General features: G+C 36.9%; 1 protein-coding gene across 2 annotated transcripts in view; it reads right to left on the bottom strand.

The window, feature by feature from the left end:
* The window catches only part of Scn7a (sodium voltage-gated channel alpha subunit 7), an 85,756-nt gene extending 72,847 nt beyond the window's left edge, over window positions 1-12,909 (bottom strand). The window contains exon 1 of one of the 2 annotated variants that reach the window (XM_028769237.1): window positions 12,684-12,909. The gene's annotated coding sequence lies outside the window, so the exon portion shown is untranslated. Of the gene's footprint in view, window positions 1-12,261; window positions 12,280-12,683 lie in introns of those variants that run through there. The other variant, XM_028769238.1, reaches the window with a different exon arrangement.
* Between the last annotated feature and the right edge of the window lie 2,488 nt (window positions 12,910-15,397).

Raw genomic sequence — 15,397 nt, 5'->3', positions numbered from 1 at the left:
GTACTGGAGTAGAGTTAGGTGTCAATCTAGGCTCTATTTTTTAAATTTAGTTGATCAATTATTTAATTTAGTTAATTAATTGCTTTTTATGTATTTGCCTGAATGTATATCTGTGTACCACTGGTGTACAGGGCCCTCATTGGATAGAAGAGGGTATTGGCTCCCCTGGGACTGAAATTATAGCCAGCTATGTACTGGAAATCAAACCTAGGTTCTCTAGAAGTGCATCGAGTGTTCTTAAACACTGAGCTGTCTCTCCAATGCTGGGCTATTATTTTTTAAACAGTGCTCCTTCATTGTCAATGGTTATGCAATTTATAAACCACACTTTTATTCATCGTTGGCCTTATACAAGATAATTCACCTCTTGATGACTTGTTTTTCTCAGCTGCAATGTAGAAATGGTTAAAATACGAGCAATGCTAGAAACAAGAAAGACGAGGCACTTAGAACAATGTCTGTCAGGTACTCTAAACTGTATTATCATGTTCTTTATTACTATTTTAAATCTTGTAACATATACTGTTTTTACACCAATTTGTCATTTGCAATTAATCAATTAACTAATATATCTAATATATTGGTATTTATAAAGACAATATTTAGAAGATAGAATAATTCCTTACTGGTAACCAATAATTTATAGTTAAATAATAAATTACAGTTGTTGATTGCAATACTGTGACTTTCTTGAAGAGCTTCCAGAACTCAGTGAGCTTCTTCTTCTACTTTATGTATATTTCTTTTATGATTGGACTTTCAGTTTGTTACTACTTTCAGACCATTTGCTTCTGTTTCCTCTTCTAACATTTGTCTCTAACTCATTACAACTGAACATGATAATGGAAATAACTGGCTATAAAAAGCAGCCTACAATAGCCAATGGAAGAATCAACCATGCTATAAATATTTTGATGTTTTAGATTCCCATCCCTCCTCTGTCTCACCACATCCAAATGTACTGTTATTTTCTTGGTCTCAGCCAAGCTTGAAGGCTAGAGAGTGATGGAAGATGAGCGTGGTCAATGAGCTATCACATACATCTCTCTAGTTTTGAAGTTCCTCATCAGATTTAGAAAGAATAGATGATTTTGATCTAAACTTGTCACAATTATTCCTTTGTGGCTTTCAATCTCAAGGGTATAAATACTTTTATGTGGAGATACTAAAATAATCCAGCTGTTCAGACTGATGTCTAACAGAAAATGGTCATGTCCATCTGTACAGAATTCTGGCTTCCAAAGTTGGCCGGTGTTTACTCCATGATTGCACACTTTGTTGGCACTCTTGTGTTTGAGTGTTTTCACCTCCTTAATGCAACTTTAACTTTATTAGAATTCTTCTACTTGCTCCTTAGGGCAAATGGTGTTTTGCTTTATTCTGTTCTAATGTAAGCCAGTGCTGATTTACTCTTGGCTCTTATTTTGCGGGGCTGTTTGAAATTGTGCTTTTCTCATAGTTCAGCAAATTTTGGCTAATGTTCCCAACTTAACTTCTTGGAGGACAATTAGCCAGTCACAAAGGGACCAAGTATTGTTCATATTTGCTGGCTTCATATTTTAAGCTTGTTTAAATTTGTTATTCTTTATTTCTTTTCCTTACCATACTGTAGCACTTTGGAACTCAATATTAAAATTGAATCTCTTTTTTTCATAGAACAATTTGAATTTGTGAATTTATTACTGTTACATATCTGTAAATTATCATACATACTCATATATTCACTGGCATTTTCATGAAGTAATGTAGGGTTTATCCATTAAAATGGAGAAGTTTTAACTGTCACTAAGAATATTTCATTCTTTTGCTCTGGGTACCTTGTTACTTATTAGAAAATACTCATAATTTAATTCTGGAAATACAGGTTTCAGGAAGTATTGATTAGAAGGATAGTCCTGTTAGATAACATATGTAGGCTCTGACTGAAGAGCACATTTGAAAGGAAGGTCTCTATAATATAGTCTTGCTCACTTTAAAGACAAAATGTGTTTTGCACAAGTTCTCACGAAGTAACCCAAGTTGGCTTTGATCTCGCAATATTTCTATTTTAGGTTCCACAGGGTTGCATCACATGTGTTTGACAACATGCTCAGTCATTGTCTTTTATTATTATACTGTTACAATTTTTTCTTCAAATACATTAAAGTGAATTTAAGCTTTACAAAAGACTGTTCATTCATTTAATAGTCCTAAGTGACACTAAAATTAACCATAGTGCCATGTCTTTTACATATATTTGTTTTTAATGATACCCGATATTTGTACATACTTGAGGAATGTAATATAGTGTTTTAATTTGCATAAACTAGGTGCTTTGCTTTAGCTCTTCATTTGCGGAATATATAATTATAATATGCTAAACATGGTATCACACACCAGTGTTTCAAATATAGAATAAATTCCCTAAATTAAGGACAGTGGGATGCAGACTCTGAAACAAACTACAACCAACTTTTGCCTTGTTTATCCTTGGAAGTGATTAAGACTTTAAGAAAAATAGACCAAAATTATTCCAAATACTAGTGAATCTATATTGTATAGGTAATAAAACTGGAAAACTAAACTGAACACTTGAACAATAAACTAATTGATACCTTTCTGATGTGCAAAGTAACATAGTCAATGGACAGCATCATCTTAGATCTATACAGAATCAGATAGCAAAAAGCAAAATCAAAACCTTCCTAATTGCAAATTTACAAGAGCCATAGGTTGCCTGTCACTGGGTAGATAGAACCTGAAGAGAGCACCTCCAGTAGATAGACAGGGTCCCCAGTGAAAAGATGAGGTCAACAACATACCTTCAAAATTTTTAGCTCAGAATTGTTCCTGTCTAAAAGAAATTCAGGGACAAAACTAGAGTAGATACTGAAGGAAAGGCTATCCAGTGACTGGGATCCAAACTTGGGCTCTATCCCATGCTCAGGCACCAAACCCTGACACTATTACTGATGCTATGTTTTACTTACAGACAGGAGCCTAGCATGGCTGTTTTCTGAGAGGCTCTACCAGTGCTGACTGAGACAGATGCAGCCAACCATTGGACTGAGCTAAAGGACCACTATGGAAGAGTTAGGCAGAAGGATTGAAGGAGCTGAATAGGATGACAACCTTACAGGGAGACCAACAATGTCAACTAACCCATATCCCTGGGAGCTCCCAGAGACTTAGCCACAAGCCAAAGAGCATACACAGGTTGGTCTGAGATGCCCTACACATTTGTAGCAGAGGACTGCCTTGCCTGACCTCAGTGGGAGAGGATGTGCCTAATCCTGTAGAGACTTGATGCTCCAGAAAAGGGGGATGCTTGGGGGTACCCTCTCAGAGAAAAGGGGGAGGGGGAATGGGGTGAAGAATTCTGAGAGGGGTAACCTGGGGGTGCAACATTTGGAATGTAAATAAATAAAATAATTTATTTAAAAAAAAGAAAAACCAAGTAGGAGTGAACAGCAGGAAGTGATGCAGGTCAGGGTGCAGTAACATCCTCTCAAGTGTCTCCAAAGAAATTATATTATGACCTATAACTGTGATAAAATAATAGAGACGTTTATCTATCAAGTTTACTATGTATAAGCTGGTTCTGCTCTAAATGTTCCTACCTAGATCTTCCAAGGTACCAGTGGTCTTCCATTTCCTGCCAGGAATTCTAGAAAGTAGTCTAAGCTAGGATTTTAAATAGTGCAATTTACCTTATTTCTCCAGATGTTCTAAGTACTTCCAGTGCTTTGTGAAATCATAAGGATTGTAGAGTCATCCTTGATACCTAGTCAAAATAATCAAGTTGTAGTAGTCAGGCTTGTCCTAGAATTCTGATAGACTGATTTTGTCATAGTGTTGACCAATCATTCCTGGGTCATGATCACATTAGAGATAGAAAGTTATCAAATAAGTACCCTGCACAGGCAACCAGGCTTACTAATTTGACTCTTGAATCTTTGGTACAACGGACCTGCCTGTGGAAAAAAGAAACTCAAGAATGAGCACTCTCTCTAGAGTGATGGAGAAACTCCCACAGCCAGCTGAGCTCCTGTATCTTTTTGGTGTCTTCATTCTGCTAGACTTCCTTGACTTCTCACTGTTGCTTAGCTTTTCAACCAACAAAGTAAGCACACAGTTAGCAGTTTTCTGAATTAATGACCAGACAGAGGAGTTTGAAACAGTCTTTCTATGTGTCCAACCCTAAGCCTCTAACATCTCTGTCTATGTTAGCTTGACATGGACCCCAAACCTTCAACAATGTGCTAGACCCTGGGTGGGTGATTCCATGTAATACTGTCTGATTTGCATTTCAAGAATCCTGTAGTCTCTGAGAGGACAAAATGTACGGTTCAATAGCTGATTTGAGCACTGTTGAGTAACACAATCCTATTGGCATTGCTGAAGAGATTGCTCAAGAGCTCTTGGCTGTACATCAGCATTCTCTCAGGGCTTATCTATCAAAAATAAAGAACCAGTGGTCGAAGCCAGACACTGGGTTGCATCCACATGAGGTAAAGCTGACACATACTAAAAGACAGAAAGATTCTAGGCTCCACTCAAAGATCTTCACATAACTCTACAGTATGCACACCATTGGATTTCTTTTTTCTTCTGTTTTAATCTTAATAGACATTACTGAATAGGATGAATCAAGCATAAAGTAGCACAAGTGGAAAAAATATCCGCTTGGAATCCTCTGCTCATCCAGATAACTCACATTATTTTCATCTTTTTGGGTACCCACTTTCCCTCAGCAGTACAGTTTTTCATCATTTTCTGAGAATATGATGAAGGACTTGTCAGGGTGGTATTCAGGTAACAGAAGACCTCAGACACCTAGACACCAAAGCCCTGGAGTTTGAGATTAAACTCATAAAGCTCTCCCTTGGCTCTTATCCTGTGTCTAATTGTTGCCTTGTTGCTAACTACTTTCTCCTTTTCCTTCTATTTTTTTCTCCTCTTCCTAGGGTACCCTATTTTATTTTCGAGTAGTATAGTCAAAAGTTCCCAGTAGTTGGACTTAATTTGAGGGTACATCAGTTGTGGAAGAAAGCTATCAACATTTTTTTAATTCTTCAACTTAATTCTCCAATTCTCTGACTTAGATGATGAATTACATGGCCACCTAACCACTGAGCCAATACAAGGCTCCACTGGTTAAGCCTAGGTTAAGCCAGCTGCGGTAGGATTTTCTATCCAAAACTGCTGTTCTATCCTAGAAATAATTAAGGACATGAAAAAAAAAAGGTCGATGTTTTCTTTCTTATTCTTATTTCCAATCCTCTTGCCTCCCCACATGGACACATTTTCTTTAACTGATATCTAGAGAAAAATCTGCAATGAAACAGGCAACCCACATAGCTGATTCTCCAGAGATCTCAGGTAACCACCCAGTGCCACGGCATGTATATTCCCATTTTAGGGCATTTAATCTATTAAAATGCAAGCTTTCTGGAACCTGGAGGAGTGTATTAGGAAACAAATGTTTAGTTGAGTTTCGACAGAGAATTATACTAGATATCACGTATACAGAATAGATATACATATTCACATTTCTGATGAACTTCCAAAATGTTTTAGGATAGAAAATAAGGATTTAGAGGACAGAAAAAGACACTAAAAATGAAGAATAAGAGAAAGGAAAACCCACAGTTTAGTACAGTGGATCCATCAAGTAAAGGTTGCATCCCAGATGCCAGTTTCAGGCAGACATAATAGTATGAAATTATTTCTCATTTGATAGTTGTCAAAGTCTTTTGCATGAATGATAGTCAACATCAGACAAGAGCAATGCACGATGCCATCACATCCTTGCCAGACCTGTAGTTGTTCTTTTCTTTTTTTTAGAACAATGATAGCTATTAGTCCATCATTATATGTTAAATTAGATTTGCTTCAGACTAGAAGGTGCCAGCAGCTTAGGTGAAAGACAGAGAAATAACAACATTGAACAGGATATGAATTTTTGAGACTATAAGAAGCCAACTGCTAATCAGTTTAGACATTTAATGGTCAATTTAGACTGACATCTTCTTTGGTTGTGGCTGTCTCACTGTAGCTTATATTTCATCTTTGCTTCATTCTAATGTGATTCACAGCAGAACCATCTGATGTATTCTTTACACTCAAAGCTCTCTAACTAGAATCTATTTTCCCCACGGAGTGTCACACATAAATCTTATTCAGTGCATTGTTCTTTTCTTTTATTTAAATGGAAGTACATAAAATATATAATCATCGATTTTTGAAATCAGAAACTTACAAGAAAAGATGATTATAGGTCATAAAATTCTGAGAAGCCTCAATAAAATTATCATAATCAACAATTTTCATGGTGAAACTCTATAGCAACATAAAAGAAATTTATCTCAGTGAACAATCTTTAGTTGGCATATGCGGGTATGCAATGGGCACTCTGATATATTTGATATCAGAGTATAAATTCCTGCATTATTTTTTCTTTAGGGTGGCATAAATTTTAGTCAGTATAGATTGTGATAACCTAGAAATTGAAATGTCATACAGTGAAATTTTGACTGTAAGTGTATCTTGACTGTGATAATACCAGTTTACCTATAATTTGACAGCCATCTGGAATACTTCTTTTATTTAGTCTCCTTGATGTTCTACTTTTCAAAAATCTGGGTTGGTTATTGTTCTACTTCCTATTCTGTAACTTGTTCCTAGAATTTTATCTGGGATGATCTATGGACTTTTTGTACACTGTCTTTGGATGTACATTCTTGAAGCTCTGTTCTGCAATCAGGTTAAATAATTTTGGTTGTAAGCAGTTCACTGCATCATATAGTAGCATTAAATTATGTGTTGTAAGTGGTCTAGGAATGACTGATTATAGATGGGAAGATATGCAGAGATAAATGAAAATATTACATGACTTGATAAAAGAAACTTAAAATTTACAGATTTTGGTATCCACAAAGGATTCCTGAAGTAATGCTTCTATGAATGCAAAGGTGATATTTAAGCTAATGTTGCATAATATATTTAAGATTCATCTACATTATAATGAATCTCTCTCTCTCTCTCTCTGTGTGTGTGTGTGTGTTCATGTGCATGTGTGTGTTTACATATGTAGGGACTGGGAGCAGAAGTTTTAAAAGATTGTTGTCATGATTTTATTAATTATCCCATTATTTACCACAGGAATGAAACAGAAGCATCTTGAGTGTTTATCAACAGAAGAATTGATAAAGCAGATATATAAAATTCAGCCATAAAGAGAAAGGAAATTCAGTTATTTACATTTCCTTTTTGTTTGATTATAGTTCTTAAAATTTTAATTCTGTTTTTCTATGAATTATGAGCTATAAATAATAACCTAATGTGTGAAGGAATGGCAACAAAGACTGAAGTAAGACTTCATCACTGTTGAAAGATGCAAATTTTACCTAGAGTCTAGCAAACATAGATTTTACAATCCCTCAATTTTACTACCAGGATTCACAGTGATTGAATATGTCTTGTATTGAAGGAGAAGGAAATAGAGTTACCAATATTATGAGTGCAGAGTCAGCTTAATTATAAGAGCAGTTTCAGGACAAACTCTTGAATCACTACCAGAAGTTAATTGTTCAGAATTGCCCTGGAAACCACAGAACAACACACACTATAGCCATTCCTTTAAGCTGCCATGAGAAGTACATGGTAGAGGCCTATTTAAACCCACACACATGTAGACTATAGGATACAGAGAAAATAAGCTCAAAATGAACTGGAAGCTTCCTGACTGCTAAGTAGATTTCATATTTGTAAAAGATGCTATACATACAGCTGGGAGAGAGAAGTCATGAGGTATATCTCCCAGTGGTAGACACTGAACACTATTAAGTTGACCTTACAGGCAAGATCTGCCTACTGGTGCAGCAGTGGGGACTACTATTGAATAACCACCCCTTTATGATTAGATTGGAAGTTTGTCTCACAGGAGGTATACGTACCCAATACTAGAAATGCCCATAGCTACTGGAGAAATCATTTACTCTCAGAGTATAAGTCAACGTGATTTAAAACTATCTTCAAAATGTTTTTTTGTTACTATAAATAGGTGATGCTCCCATCCTTGATCAAAGAAGTGGCTTGTTTTTTAGTTAAATGGCAATGAATGCAGAATACCTGTTCAAGGTACAAATAATAAGTAAATAAATAATGACTATATCAGTGGTTCTCAACCTTCCTAATGCTCCGACCCTTTCATAGAGTTTCTTATATTGTAGTGATCCCACCCATAAAATTATTTTCCTTTTGTCTTCATAACTGTAATTTTGTTACTGTTATGAAACATTATGCAAATATTTTTGAAGATAGACATTGGCCAAAGGACTTGCAACACATAGTTTGGGAACACTTTTCTTTGGCCACGCCACCACAAATACAGTCTGTGCCACTTGAGAATAATTAATAGAAAGGTCATTGAAATCTTGAACTCAGGAGGTATGTTTTTCTGCACTGGGATTCACAGGACAGGGGTAGGCAACATTCAGTCATGGCTGTCCCATTCATTGTATGAAGACCTCTTCTCAACCTCAAAGGATCCACCGTCACTGTTGGGATGTGAGATCTTTCTTAGCTGATATTGTATCATCCAAGAGATACAGAAGAGGACCAAGACAGTGAAAATTAGATGTTTTCTATAAGTTAATTCCATGGAAAGGAAACTATCATTGAAACTGGGAAACTATTGGGTAGTAATAGATGCTAGGAAAGTGGAACTCTTCTTTCTCCCACCCAGTGGTAAATTCTATTAGTGAATCCACCATACTCCAGTGGATTGCCTTACAACATGCCTTATAGACAGAGCCTTGGTTTGGTTTTGTGAGTCAGCATAAGATAAAAACTAAAAGTAAATGAAACAAAACGCCATGACAATGGGAAGGAAACCTGCACTGAGGAGGGAGAAATGACAGGGAAAGAAGAGCAATGAGAGAGTGTAAAAGGAGGGGAATATTCTTGGAATGCATTATATACTTTTTTGAAATTGTCAAAGACTAATCTTTATTTTTTTAAATGGTCAATATGAATTTGAATATCTGCAAGGACATACAAGGTATCCAGTTTGCGGAAGGTGGATTTCAACACAGTGAACTTTCATAACTACCCAGACAGTGTAATTAGGAGAAAACTCCAGGCATAAGAATGAAAACTGTTCATGTGACCAATGTCCATTTCACAGTTCTATGCCAATTTCATGGTTTCCTAGGAAGGTCTCCTACTGAGATTGTGAAAACTACCATGCTGTGCTTGTCTGCTCTACAAAACAAGCATACTGGGAGGAAGCCAAAAGCTTTCAAAATTAAATATTCTTACAAGCCTAGTCTGTTAAACCTTTGACCAGAAACAGCTGGCCAGAGGCCATTTAAGATGTCAAAGGAGAGGAATGCATTCTTGTCTCTGTTCGAGAAATAAAAAGGGATCCTATAATGAATGTAGCTTCCCAGCAACCCTAAGACCCTTTGGACAACAGTACTAGATGCCAACGGATCTACGAAATGTTCTTCTTAAATCCAGATTGGGACATTTCCTGGAGTCTCAAAGACCTCTTGGGACTGCCTCTTTACTTCTTTTCATAACCAGAGTCTGCTTGACTTTTTAGGATCCCAGTGTCCTCCCAAACCACTCTAGGTTTTGAAATGTGAAAAACAAAATGCAATAGCTACCCACCAATTTCAAATTGGAGAGCAACAACAGAGAAACTTTGAAAATAACTGAACTGAATGACAGCGAATTAGTATTTAATCTCACTTTGCACTGGGCAAAATCGTGAACAACTTAGGGCTATATGGTCCAGGGAAGATAAAATCTATAGATCAGAGCCAAAGTGACAACTTATAATCTTTGATTCAGGCAGTGAGGAGTCTGTTGAACTTGAAGCTTCACTCTGTTTTTAAAGTACAAAGGACAGAATATACCACTGGACACGGTTTATTAGTTCAAGTATTAAGCTCCCCAAAGAATCAGCATCTAGTATTCTAGTTAAAACCAAATATTCCAATTATAGACATTTTGAGTTTGAATTTTTATGAGCAAGACCCTATGTTCAGCTCTTTTTTCAGTCAAGATCTTTGATACCTACCCAATGAAGTTGATAACCCGACTCTTCTATAGAGCCAGTTATTCTCCGCTATCAGCAGCAGAATGAGGTGAGTCCAAAAAGCTGCACCAACAACAGGGAAACCTGATTGTTTGGTATAGGAGGATAGTGCACAACAAGATAGATCCTGGTTTATAAGGAAAGAAGCAGTAGCCACGTAAATATATGAAAATCAGAATCTTAACTGGGTCACAGCATATCTATAACAAGCTTCTTATGAAAGCATTCTCTTCAAAGTCAAAGGGACCATCTTTCAGTGTTTGGGAGGTGAGACTTTACTTTGCTGATATTATATCTATCACCAAGGAGATACAGGAGAGAGGAAGACTAAGGCAAGGGAAATAATAACTGTTTGCAAATTAATCTCATAGGAAGAAGGATAGCATCTTTGCTGACAGTCGTAGATAGTCCCAAACTGATCTACATTAATATTGGCTTGTGAAAATAAAGACCAGACTCCCAGAAATGTAACAATAATTAGAGATATAAAGACTATGTATTTGTGAGAAAACAATGAGGTGGGAAAAAGGGGGTAATGAGGTGAAAATGAAGTAAGCAAAGGGGGTAAAATGTTGTAATTACATTGTAATCTCAAAAATTAAATATATGTTGAAAATAATATCTCTTGTGAACTAATGATTCTGCCATAAGTTTTGAAGACAAGGTTTAAATAGTGGGTAGAGAATTGTGTGTGAATCTCCAGGTCCTGCTCTGCCATGCAGAGCTTATTCCAGCTAGGTTTAGATTTGGAAGAATTAGCATAATTCTTATCCAAGGAAAGGCTCGGTCAAGGTATTGACTCTACATTTCTAATCTGATGTGACATGCTTCATCTCAGTTGGGAAAATTCAATCATAGTACATATCAGTTACTTTGGCCATTTATTTACTCCATGAGAAAAAAAGAGACAGGATGTCCAGTTCTCAAGTGTCTGGTTCTTACTTCACTCCTCCAGGTTAGAGTGATAAGCACCTAGAGTGGATATGTCCCCAACATATTATCCAAGGCTAGACAACCCCTCTACCATAGCCTCATGACCAATTTCAGTTAATTATATTATTTTAAACATATCTACAAGTAAAGAGGAGGTTAGGATATCCTATGCTGAACTGTAAGACTGAATGGATTACTGCAACTAAAGATTTTTAATGCCTAAACTTGACTGTATCCATATTAATAACTATATAAAATAAATTCCAAGCAGTCTACTTACTATGCTTAATATTTTTAACTCAGAAAGTAAGGAAAAGCAAAATTTGAAATTGAAAAGAGAAAAAGGGTAAGTCACACTTATAGAAGACCCAAGGGTATTACACTATGAGTGGCATATCTTTTGGAAGGATGAACTCTTACAGGTTACAATATTCTTTCAAGCACATGCATGATGAGAGACATAACTGATTCTCTCTTACTCTCATAACTCTAGAACAGTTTGTCTAAAGACTCGTTGTTCCCATATAGATGCTACACTTCAAATGGGAGCCACACTGGGAAGTAGAGAAAAACTACTCATTACAAAAATGATTACTTTTATAAAATAATTCGCATTGCTTCTATTAGTCTTTAGCAGGAATTGGTTATATATCATTTTTAAAAATCAGGAGAACAAATTATGATGACATTAAATAAGAATAATTCATACTGTTATACCAAATGCAAGCTAAGTTTTATAATTCTAAATTCTCCAAATTTTACGACTGGGTTCTAGTTCAAAGAAGCACACAGAAGAGGAAGGGGGCTTTTATTCCTCATGAGTCTTGTCTGTACTACTTGTAAAAGTAGTAGCTGATAATAGCACCTAAGGGCTAGTCATGGCAGGCAAGGTGCCAGAATTCGGAACACTGTACAGCAGGTCCATTCCATTGTGCTTTACATTCTCTCCAAATGCCCACCAGAATACTTCCACCCTTTTACTTAAGATTTTCCTGACCAAAATCCACATGGAACATTGAACAAGTCCATCAGCTGAGACGTCTACAAAGATCCGGCAACAATACTGCTCTAATAATTGTGTAACTGTTGGACGTAACATAACCAGAATAGCATCATCAATTCTAAAAGGAAGCAGACATCTAGAAAGAACATGCTTGAGAGAAAACATAATACAACAAATAAAACATAAACCTTGCTGCATCAAATACTGTCAAACTCCAAGCTGTTCAAAATAAACACACCATTTCCAATAGCATTCTTCGTCTTCTTGAATACTGAGATTGCCACATCAAAAGTTCCACTCTTGAATGCACAAAATTACCCAAAATAGAGTCTGGATTTTATAATAGTACAGTCCAATGCACACAACCTCCTGCTTCATCTATTCTGACCGTCACTTCCTACGGAGTTCTAGAAATTTTACAGTAACATCATTTCTTGGTGTCAGCTTACCTGGCTGGGTGATATAACTAACCACGAAGGCAAAGCAAACACCCACTTTGCAACTGTTAGTTCAGATCTAGATATTACTGTTCTTTTCTAGTCCTCAAACATTTCCCAAAGATTTCGGGGTGGGGCAGGTGGAGGGGGACTGAAAAGCAAGGCACAGACATGAGCTATCCCCATCCTGGGACTGCTACTAAAAGAAAAAAAATGCACCTACCTGCTGCCAAATAATAGTTTTCACTAAAACTCCAGCAAGAACCCCGGAAACAAGGCTCATGAGAGCCCTTTGCTCTCCTGGGCTTGTCTTACTTCTCAGATCTCTGCTTAGGAGGTTGCTGCACTGTGCTTGCTGTCCACTGCTGCTGCCCGCTAGACACTCAGCCACCTGGCTATTTCCACAGTCACAGACCTAGAGACCACCTACAGATAGATGCTCAGCAAGCCTTGTAGCAGTTTTTGTTTCCTTTGCCTTCCTGCCTCCCTTCTCTTGGCCACTCCCCTACCCTCATCTCCAGGCCAGTCTGTGACTCTAGAAGCTAAGCGTGGGTGGCTGATATTGACAGAGACCCAGCTGCAGAGGCAATAACAGCTCCAGCAGTGGTTTTGCAACCTCCTGCTGCCTGGGAAGGAGCCAGTCACTCAAGGGGTATTAGGACTTTGTGAAGAGAGAGGGAGAGAGCTGAGCCAAGGCATGAAGGGTACAAAACCTGGAAGAAGAGAAAAAGCAGGATGCTGCGAAATTGTGTGTTTGTATGCCACTGAGTGTGAAGAAAAAGCAGAAGGAAATGCGTTAAAAGGAGGATGGTAAACGCAGGATCCTGACACGCAGAAAGCTTCCCCTGCACTAGTCTGACTGCCTAGTAGAAAACATGGGGCAAAATGTCAGCCTGGAGTGTCAGCCTTCAGATGGGAAACTGGACATTACAGTGGATGCTGTTCTGTGTAGGTGTGCAACTGCTTAGAAAATACTTTATAGGAAGACTAAACCTATTGCATGTTTGTCTTCTACTCTGGCTATTGGGATATGAGTGAGGCACAGAGGAGACTTTTATTGTTCTTTTCAGAAATTGGCACATTCTATGTCTAAAGTATTTTCTGAGAGGTATCGGGAAGATATACTAGATATTTTTTCTTCTTCTTTATTGTATTTTTACTCTTTATTTTTTTGCTGAGATGGAGAAGAGATTTTTAAAACAACGTAGACCATTCATTGTATAATCCTATTTTGTCCAGATTTTATTAAAATTTTGATGAAATTTTATTTGTTAAAATTAGCATAATAAAAGAATATTTAACAGAATTTAACCTAGTAGTATTGTCATACCTAAAAATAAAAGTAACAATTTTGCAATGCCAGACATCCACTCAATTTTTTTCTCAAAGATGGGACGTGGATTTCCAGCTTTTCTTGCCCAAGTTTTGTAGTATTAATACAAATACATTTCCTAGAGTGGAAAACTTTCTCTTGGGGCAATCCGCCATGATTACCAACACAATCTTACATATCTTTTAGTATATTTAACCATAAAGTATACTCAACAAACAATTTTGGAAAACATTCTCAAATCTAGGCAAATACCATATAGAAAATTTCTAAAGGTGTTTGTGTGTGTGTGTGTGCATGCGCACACATGTGTGTGCGTGTGTTTAAAAGTGGTTTAAATGGAGTTATCCTATAATGGGGATACTGCCTTTCCCAGGCACCATAGACTTTCATAATGCAGAATGCAGCTATTGGTTACCAGTTTTTAAGTTTTCCATCAAGTCTCACAGACACCATTTCCAACATTATACACCATTGCTATTCCTCTTGGATTGCCTTAAGAAATTGATTGTAGATCCTGTTCCTGAAGACCCCATATAGTTGAATCATAAGATGAGGAAATAAATCTAGCATTGACCTGGAAGTTTTGTCCCTACTGGTTAACTTCCATAGTGCTAGTGGGTCCTATTTAAAATCTCCAGGCCTGACAAACTATACCCACTATAGCATTGTACTACAAATGTTGTTAGATTATACATCCACTTACTGACTGAACTTAAAGCCCACTCCACAAGACAGAATTTAAACCTCACATTGTTAGCTGGGTCCCAAAACCAGTACCCAGCTGGATCACAGATGCTAAAAAAGAACTTTATGCTTCATTATGCTGAAGTAATAAGTTGTACTCTAAAATCTTATTGTTTTAAACTTAAATTAGTGCATTTCACAACCCTCTTCAAAGAAGCTTCTATATTCATTAAATGAATTTATGCAGCAACTAACAGTTGGTCAACCCACAGAGAATATAGAATGCTTAGTTCTAAAAGGAGTATCACACCCTGTCCTACTACCTCTCCTACCAAGGCTCAGGACACATTATGAAAAGTGTAAAAGAAATACAAGAGCCAGGAGTACAGGACATCTACAGTGAAATAGTATTTGCGAAGACATGAATGGATGTGGCACACCCGAGTCTCAGCACTGTGGCTGCATTCACAAGACTGGTTTAAGAGTAAGGAATAAAATCCAGGCACAGCTGGGGCAGAGCTCAAATATCCTATCTCTATCTGAGCAGCTATTGGTGACTGTTAGAAATTTGAGCAAATAAAATTTGGAGGGAAAATGGTTGAAGGGGGGAAGCTTAGATATTGGAGGGGAGGCAATAAGCTGTGAGCTTGGCCAAATTAAAATTTTTATGACATTCTTTAGTAATACTCACCTGATATCTCAAACATTTAATAAGTTATTTGAAGGGATCATGGAATTCACTGAAATATTCCTACAATCATTATGTTCTAAGGAGTAAATTAAACTGTCTCTCTGTGTTTCTCAGCAGAAAGATTTGTGGAAGGTGGAACCTGCTTTAACACATCTTGTTCTGGACCTTGTCTAGTCTTGTCCATGATATGATATGATATGATATGATATGATATGATATGATATGATAT

This window comes from Grammomys surdaster, unplaced genomic scaffold (assembly GCF_004785775.1).
Source record: "Grammomys surdaster isolate TR1022 unplaced genomic scaffold, NIH_TR_1.0 191, whole genome shotgun sequence".
Classification (NCBI taxonomy): domain Eukaryota; kingdom Metazoa; phylum Chordata; class Mammalia; order Rodentia; family Muridae; genus Grammomys; species Grammomys surdaster.
This window is presented reverse-complemented; position numbering and strand designations above follow the sequence as displayed.